This window comes from Hipposideros armiger, unplaced genomic scaffold, assembly GCF_001890085.2.
Source record: "Hipposideros armiger isolate ML-2016 unplaced genomic scaffold, ASM189008v1 scaffold_167, whole genome shotgun sequence".
NCBI lineage: Eukaryota > Metazoa > Chordata > Mammalia > Chiroptera > Hipposideridae > Hipposideros > Hipposideros armiger.
This window is the reverse complement of record NW_017731517.1, coordinates 1,543,508-1,551,236: the sequence shown is the minus strand read 5'-3', so window position 1 is coordinate 1,551,236 and position 7,729 is coordinate 1,543,508. Positions and strand designations below refer to the sequence as shown.

Below are 7,729 nucleotides of genomic sequence, written 5' to 3'. Positions count from 1 at the left end.
CTGTAAGGCTGGGCGATAACAGTGCATGCTTCCTAGGCTTGATGGGAGGATTACAGGATGTGGTGCGAGCGAAACAGTTACAGCAGCGCCTGAAACGCAGGAACGTATGGAAATGTGAGCTCCTGTCTTAGCTCTCCAGGGAAGGGACTAGAAAAGCAGCCATTTACAAACCACGGTCAAAACTAGAACGGACAGGTCATCGGGCTGAGGCAAGGGGTTCAGGGAAGAGTAGGCAAGTGTGGATAAGCAGATGGGGGTTCATTGGAGGGGCTTCAGAATGCCAGGCTCACAGGCTTAAACTGCATCCCAAGTGACACTGCTGAGTGGAGAGCTTCTGAACGTCTCAAAAGAGGGAAAGACCATGGGAAAAAAGCATATTTGGAGGACCTTTACGGACAGCAGGAGTGGAAAGACCTCCTGGCTAATTGGATGTGGAGGGAGTGAGAGGAGTCTAGGGTGACTTTGAGGTGCCCAGCTCGGTGACTAGCAGAAAATCACCGGCACAATTTGGAAGGAAGGCGGTATGTTGGCTTTTGGATTCCAGGAGGAAATGGCCACTGAGGATCCCCGCCCAGCCCTTGGGAACTAGGGCAGGGCTGGGGATATAGATTTGGGGGTCATCTGCAGAGATAAAAGGGGTTTCTTAGCTCTTGAGAGTGAGTAGAGAGAGGGGGAAGCATGGAAGATTGAAGATAGGCGCAGGGGACGTTTGCAGGGTCAGACGCTGACAAAGGAAGAGGAAATCGCAAGCAAGGCAAAAAGCACAGTGGGAAGAGGCCAGCACCCAGGGGAAGAGGCCGCTGGGGTGGGCTGGTGGGAGTCGGGTGAAGCAAGCTGCACAGAGGCCGAGACGGGGAAGGAGGTGGGGCTGTTGGATCAGCTGCTGGGCAGACAGGCATGCCGGAGCAGCCTTGGTGAACTGTGGAGAGAAATGGTGCCAGCAGGAAGAAATGCTCAGGGTGTCAGGCAAGTCAGCAGTGGGATTTAGTTTTAAGAGTTCTACAAGGTGCCAGAAATGAGAAGACTTTGTCTCCCTCAAAGGGAAAAATACCAGCATGCCTGGAAGTTATGATGTCCCGTCTTCAACTCACTGGGCTGCTTTCTGGAGCCCAGACGAGGAGTGAGGGTGGTGGGAAGGGAGAGGTTTGGCCACTGACCACGCGATGGGGGCCACTGACCTCCCCAGCTGTGAAGGGGGTGTTTGGACTGGATGGGGCCCTCTCAGCTTCCTGTGCTAGGCTGACCTCTGGGGCCTGGTCCTTTCACCCAAGACCAGAGACCCAAACATAAGCACTGCATGCAGCCCTCAACCCTGCTTCCTACGAGCCCCGAGTGTCCGGAACCATGAACAATTACAGGAACATCTACAGGCTGCAGACTACTTGTGTGTGTGTGTTGACATGTGAGCTAGTCATTGTTGTCATGTTTACACACTCGAGAACCTCGAGATCCAGAAAGCTGACCAAGACACTTGAGCTCAAAGTCCGGTGCCCTTCCTATCACCACACACTATTTTAAAATTTAAGTGGATTAAAATAAAAATGTTAATTTGAGTTGCGTGGACAGTTTTGTATAATTCTTCGAGGTGTTTCATGAAACTGGTTTGGTCAAATTTGTGTTGGGATGCCCTGCTGGTTGTGGGGACATTGGCTTCTCCAGTGTGGAAACAGCTAGTTTTAACCTTTTTCACTATTTGCAGATGGGGAAACTGAGGTAGCTCCAGATCAGATTTCTGCTGCTGCTTCCAGAGCTGACACCAGCTGGGACAGTGGCCAGCGTGTGTCCCAGCTTTCACAGTTGTCTATTTCAGTGGATGACAGTGGATCCCAGCAAGAGCAGGCTCTGGATACAAGCCATCCCTGTCCCCAGAAGGTTGACTCAAAGATTCCTCATGCAGGGTACAGTTTTGTACCACAGTTGTCACTCTGCGGTCCCTTTCTGTGCTGTCTGGGCCTCTGCTCTGCTGTCAGGCCCCTCCCTGTCCTGCTGGTGTGGCTTGGCTGTGATGTGACCTTGTGATTAGCCACTGCCACACTGAGGTCTCTCATCCTCTTCCTGGTGATGACCTCATCTCCTCCACAGCAGAGTGCTACCTGATGGGAAGTGGGGGGCAGCCCCTCCCCCAAGTCTGACAGCTCATCCCCACTACAATCACAGGTAATTCTATTCTTCCTTCAGGATTACAATCCCAAATTTCACCCTTTCCGTTTCTTTCAACGTTCCCTGAGTCCCAGGAAGTTAGGACAAAGTCCCAGGGGTGTGTTCAAAGACAATATCTATGAATGCACCCAGGATTGCACCTTAAACTGCCCCTCTCCCCTGACAATTATTCACTGTCTCTATGTTAAACCCAAGCACTTCGACAGGCCCTCTCAGAAGATGAGGTGAGGACGGGTTGGACGTGGCCTCTGTCCCTTCTTTGTGGAGCTGTTTGTGGCAAAATCGAGCATTGGCCCCATTATTCCTGAAGGAGTCAGAAGTCTCCGCCCCTCTGCTGAGCAGGCTTGTGTGTCCCTTGACACACACTTGATACCTGGTGTACTGTTACAAACAAACCCACAGGGCTATGGAGTAGAGACGGATAGGGGCTACGTGGGTTTTGGTGAAACAAATGTCAGCCGTTGCTCAGGGACTTCCTTCTGAGGAGACTCACCACTGTGGTGGGTAGCCTCAGAGATGGTGCCCAGGTAGCCTGGCCTCCTAATAGTCATGCCCGGTGTAATCCCCTCCCACACTGAATGGGGCCGACTGGTTTGACCAAAAAGATATTATGGAAATGACTGAGTGTGACCTCTGCAACTAGGTCATAGAAGACATTGTGTCTTCTGCCTTGTTCTCTTGGAGGAAGCCAGCTGCCACCTGGTAAGGACACTTAGAGAGGCCTACATAGAGAGGAACTAAGGTCTCCTGCCAACAGCCAACATTGACTTGCCAGCCGTGTGACAGTGGTACCATCTTAGAAGCAGATCCTCCAACCCCAGTCAAGCATTCAGATGACTGTAGCCCTTGCTGACATCTTAACAACAACCTCACGAATGACCCTAAACCAAAACCATCCAGCTAAATCACTCTTGGATTCCTGACCCACAGAAACTGTGACATGAGAAATGCTATTGCTGTGTTACATTGCTAAGTTTAGGCTGATTTGTTACACATCCACAGATAACTAACACATAAGGATTTATGACTCAGTCTGGACTTGAATACAGGTCACATTTTCTAGTGCTTTCCCGAGCGCCAGCCTGCAGCTGCTCCTCATCTCCTTTTCCTGGGGCTTCACGTCCCAAGATAATTCCACAACTGTGAGAGGCCATCTCAGCCATACAAAGAGCCTGTTCTCACCGTCACTTATGAGGATCCAAGAAGTCTGGTCTTTCAGACCAGAAAAGATGGGGCCACCATGTTTTGTCTGTTAGTCAGCAGAGCTACGTTGGGAGGGGAACCACTAGGAGAGCTCAGAGCCCAGCTCTTAGCAAACAACTGGCACTGAATAGATGCTGGTTGAGCCAATGGATGACTGAGGGCTATGGTCTCGAACCCTCTGCTCTGTTCAGAGAAACCCAGGGACATGGGACACTGCAGCAGGAACCTGGAGGTGAATGTTAAGGTTGGGGAAGGGCTTCAAAGTCATGACAAGCGAGGAAAGGGTGGAAAAGCTCAGGACTAGCACTCCGCTGGTGGAAGGCTCACAGGCACATCTGACTCTGAAGCTCATTGTGGACCCTCTGTGCCAGGGGAATCCCACACGCCCTGTAGGGCTCTAAGGTATGTGATAGGTGGGAGGGGCTTAAGGGCAGACACATGTCATGAAAAAGGACATCATGGATGCTCACAGGCACATTATGGTTCTTGGAGAGGGGATGAGCTGCCTGTCCTAGGAGCTGTCCTACCCCAGCCAGATGGCTGGGATGCACTGGGAGGACTAGGACCTCCCCTGGACAGGTGCAGTTCTCGTCCCTAGACCACAGTGTGAGAAGCCCTTTGGAGGCTGCAGTTCTGCTCTTCCCTGCTGTGGAATGTCAATGGGCTAGACAGAGGAAGGCCTGTCCTGGCGCCTGCCCAGAGGCTCTCAGTGGATTTTATGGCTACTACAGACTGCAGTGGCATATTTGCAGTGACTGACGGGGTCCCTTGTCCCTTTAGCACTTTGTGGACAGCAGGAGAAACACATCACAGTGCTCTGACCCCTCTGGAGAGTAAATGAGTCGTCTTTGCAGGGGACCCAGCATCCTTTTCTCAGTCATTGAGCTTGTGAACCAGGCTCGAGCCATCCTTCCTTCTGCAGGTTTTAATTAGGGAAATAAGGTGGTCTTGCAGAACCCAGTGCTGTGATTCTGGACAGGAAGGTCCTGGACTCTGCCTGAGGCAGTGAGGTTGGGGAGGGGACCAGGGGGCTCTGCTTGACGCCCAAGTGAACGGAAGTCCCGCCTCCGGCATCCTGTCTCCAGAACCCCTTGGGCAGTCAGTGTCCATGTCCTCAGGCTCCCTGAAGGCTGGACACTCACTGGGCCCTGGCCGCACCAGGCCCCCACCATTCGTAACAGAACAAACACCCTCTCTCCAGCCTGTTATGAACCAAACCAAATCGGCTCATGCACGTGGAGAGCACGCAGGCTGGTGGGAACTGGATGGTTTGTGGAGAAACTGCTGTCTCTCCTCTCTCTGCACCCCCATGCCCCTCGCCCCTCAGTGCATCCCTTTGAAGTCGGAACCAGCAGAATGAGCAGTTCTTTCCTAGGGCAGCTGTTTCACTAACTTCCCACGCATTGTGCTCTGAGCTCATAAACTCAGAGGAATCAAAGGAAGATGCCACGAGCTCAGGCCCCAGGGACGTGGCTTTGGAGGCTCAGTTTGCTTTCTTCTTTCCCTGTGCGTCAGACGTGCCGCAGGCACTTGCTTTTCCACAAAGGAGGGTAAAGCAGCGCTGTGGCCAGGAGACCCTTAGGCTGGGAGAATGTTTAAGGCTGAGGGTGACAGGCTGCCATCACAGGTATTGCAAGGGAAATGCAGGTAAGTGAACAAACATAAGAGCAGTTTCACATTTGTAATCCTGACTAAGCCCTAAACACGACAGGGAAGTCAGGTCTGGTCTGGTTGCAACTGCAGCACTGAAGGCTAGAGATGGAATCTTCCGGGCTTGGGAGCTCAGCTGGTTGCAGGAACCTACTGTCTGTTGCTGTTGTTGAAGTCGGTTTGCCTGGATGCCCTGATTCATGGTGTTTGGTCAGTTTCACTCCAAAGCAGCCCTTGGCTCCTTTTCTTGAAAAAATGCAGCCCCTCTGTTGACCTCATCTTTTACCAATGGGCAAGAGTCCATCCACATGGGATGGGCCTTACGGGTCTGGTGTGCACCCCCGGCTGCCCCTGTATCCTTGGCCTTGCCCCATTCCTCCGAGGTCAGATTTTGAGTTGGAAAGAATACTTGGCAAATGTGAAAACAGTAGGTTTAGTAGAGCTTGAGGATTTGGCAGAGAAAGACTTAATTTAGTTCACTTTTATTTTTGAACAGATTATTTTCTTGGTTCAGAAATCAAAACTAAAAAGCCTAGCTGCTACCCTTGCTCTCCTATCAACCCCAATCCAAGTGAACACTTGTATTGGTTTCTTGGGCATCTTTATCAAATAACACACACACACACACACACACACACACACACAAAACAAAAATTATATAGAGATAATAGGTTTCTTTTTTCTTTTTCTTTCTCTCTTTCACAGGGGAGGAAATGCAAATGGCTCATAAAAGAATGAAAGTATCCTCAATCTCAATTATGTTAAGAGAAATGCAAATTAAAATGACAACGAAACGCCCATGTGTCAATTCTGACAGCATTCTACCCAAACTTTTTTGGACTTTGTTCTTCTCACTTAATTAATCGTACATCTTAGAGATCTTACAGTTGGTGCATAAAGAGCGTCTTCGTTCATTTTTATAACTTTATAGTATCCTATTTATGGACGCACCATAAATTGATTTAACCCGTTTCATATTACTGGGTACTTGGCTCGCTCCCAGTCTTCTACTACAAACAGTGCTACTCGGGGCATTTTCTGTCTTAAGTTCCAAGAGTAGGATTGGTGGGTCAAAGAGTAAGTGTGTTTGTGATATTTACGAGGTTTTCTAGGTCCCCTCAATAGGGTTGTACAACGTGCATAGCCACCAGTAATTATTAGAGGCCCCCTTCTCCACTGCCTTGCTATATGGGCATTTCTTCCCAGTTTTCATTTGAGCTTGTTATTAAAGCCTTGTTATTAGAGCATCATTCCATTCTTTTAAGGGTCGTTTGTTTTTCCTCCTCTCTGAGCTGCCTCTGCATATCCTTTGTCCAGATAAACAAAAATTGTACTGTTGGAGTGATCTTTTTTCTTAACAATTTCTAGGAGCTGTTTCTATGTGAAGGGAAGATTAGCTGTCTGTGGTTGGAGTTGCGAATATTTACCTCCACATTGTTGTCTTTTGATTTTGCTAATGTTGTGGGTTTGTTTATATGTTTTAAAATTTTTTTAGGTGGTAGAATATTGTAATCTTGTGTTGTGGGGTTTTTTTTTTTTGGTATGGATTCTGCATAAAAGGAAGGCTTTCTATACTCTAAGGTCCTACAGGAATTGGCTCATGTTTTCTTCTATAACTTTCCTGGTTTCATTTTTATAATGTTTATAGCTTTGATCCATTTGGAGTTGATGCCATTGCGAAGTATGAGGTATGGATCAAACTTAACTCTTTTTCAATTGTCTTGTTTCATTTACTTACCCATCCACAATGATTAGACATGTCACCTTTGTAGTTTACTGAGTTTCTGATTAGGATTAAGTCTGTTTCTATATTTTCTAGTTTATTCCACTGTCTGAGCTGTCTGTCCACTAGCTAGACTATACTGTTGTCATTATTTAGACTTTATGATGTGCTTCGATGCATGGGGTGTCAGTCCCTGCTTCACCCCCCTTTTTCTTGCTTCTCTTTTCTTTTTCCTGACTCTTCTTGTTTACCTCACTTGCCATATGAACTTTAGAATCAGTTTATTTAGTTAAAAAAGTTGATATTTGTATTGCAATTACATTACATTTATAAGTGAATTTAAGGAGAATTGACATGATAATGAATCTTCCTCTCTTAGAACGTGATATGTGTTTCCACTGGTTCTACTCTTTTTTTGCATTTTAAAGTGGTTTTCTCTTAGACATTTTGTATGTATCTTAAGTCTATTTGTATGTTATTGTGTTGCCATTGTAAAAAATAAACTCTTGAAGGATGCACCGTTTCCGTCACTATGTGCTCTACTTGGTTGCTATTTGTATATATAAATGCGGTTGTTACCCAGTATGTTATTGTGTACCATATTACATTAATGAACTCATTGTTTGCACTTTTTTCAGAACACTTTTAATTTAAAGAATAACCATGTTGTTTGGGAAAGTATCCATAAAGGATATTTCAGCCATTAGAAGCAGGCATCCAGAAATAGATTTGGGGAAAACAACAACTAGGGTGGGAACGCTAAAGAGTGTGCTTCTTGAAATCTAGGGGCCCTTCAGTGAAGTGGAATTGGGGGGATGTAGCCAAATTTCAGAAGCTCCATTTTGGGCCAAGGTTAAGAAGGTGCAAAAGCACAGCAGTTCCTTGGAAAAGAATTTGTGATGGATTTGTATGCGGCTGTAGTTCTTAGAGCTTCAAAGCAAAGAAGGGAAGTGCCGAGGCCCATTGCAGTGGAAAACAAGGTTCCGGTTGGCT

The 7,729-nt window shown here is 47.6% G+C and overlaps 1 long non-coding RNA gene across 1 annotated transcript in view; it reads left to right on the top strand.

The window, feature by feature from the left end:
* The first annotated feature begins 4,953 nt into the window (after positions 1–4,953).
* Positions 4,954–7,729, top strand: part of LOC109387709 (uncharacterized) — a 74,675-nt gene continuing 71,899 nt past the window's right edge. The window contains exon 1 of the long non-coding RNA XR_002125076.1: positions 4,954–5,010. This is a non-coding gene — a long non-coding RNA (uncharacterized LOC109387709). The remainder of the gene's footprint in view (positions 5,011–7,729) is intronic.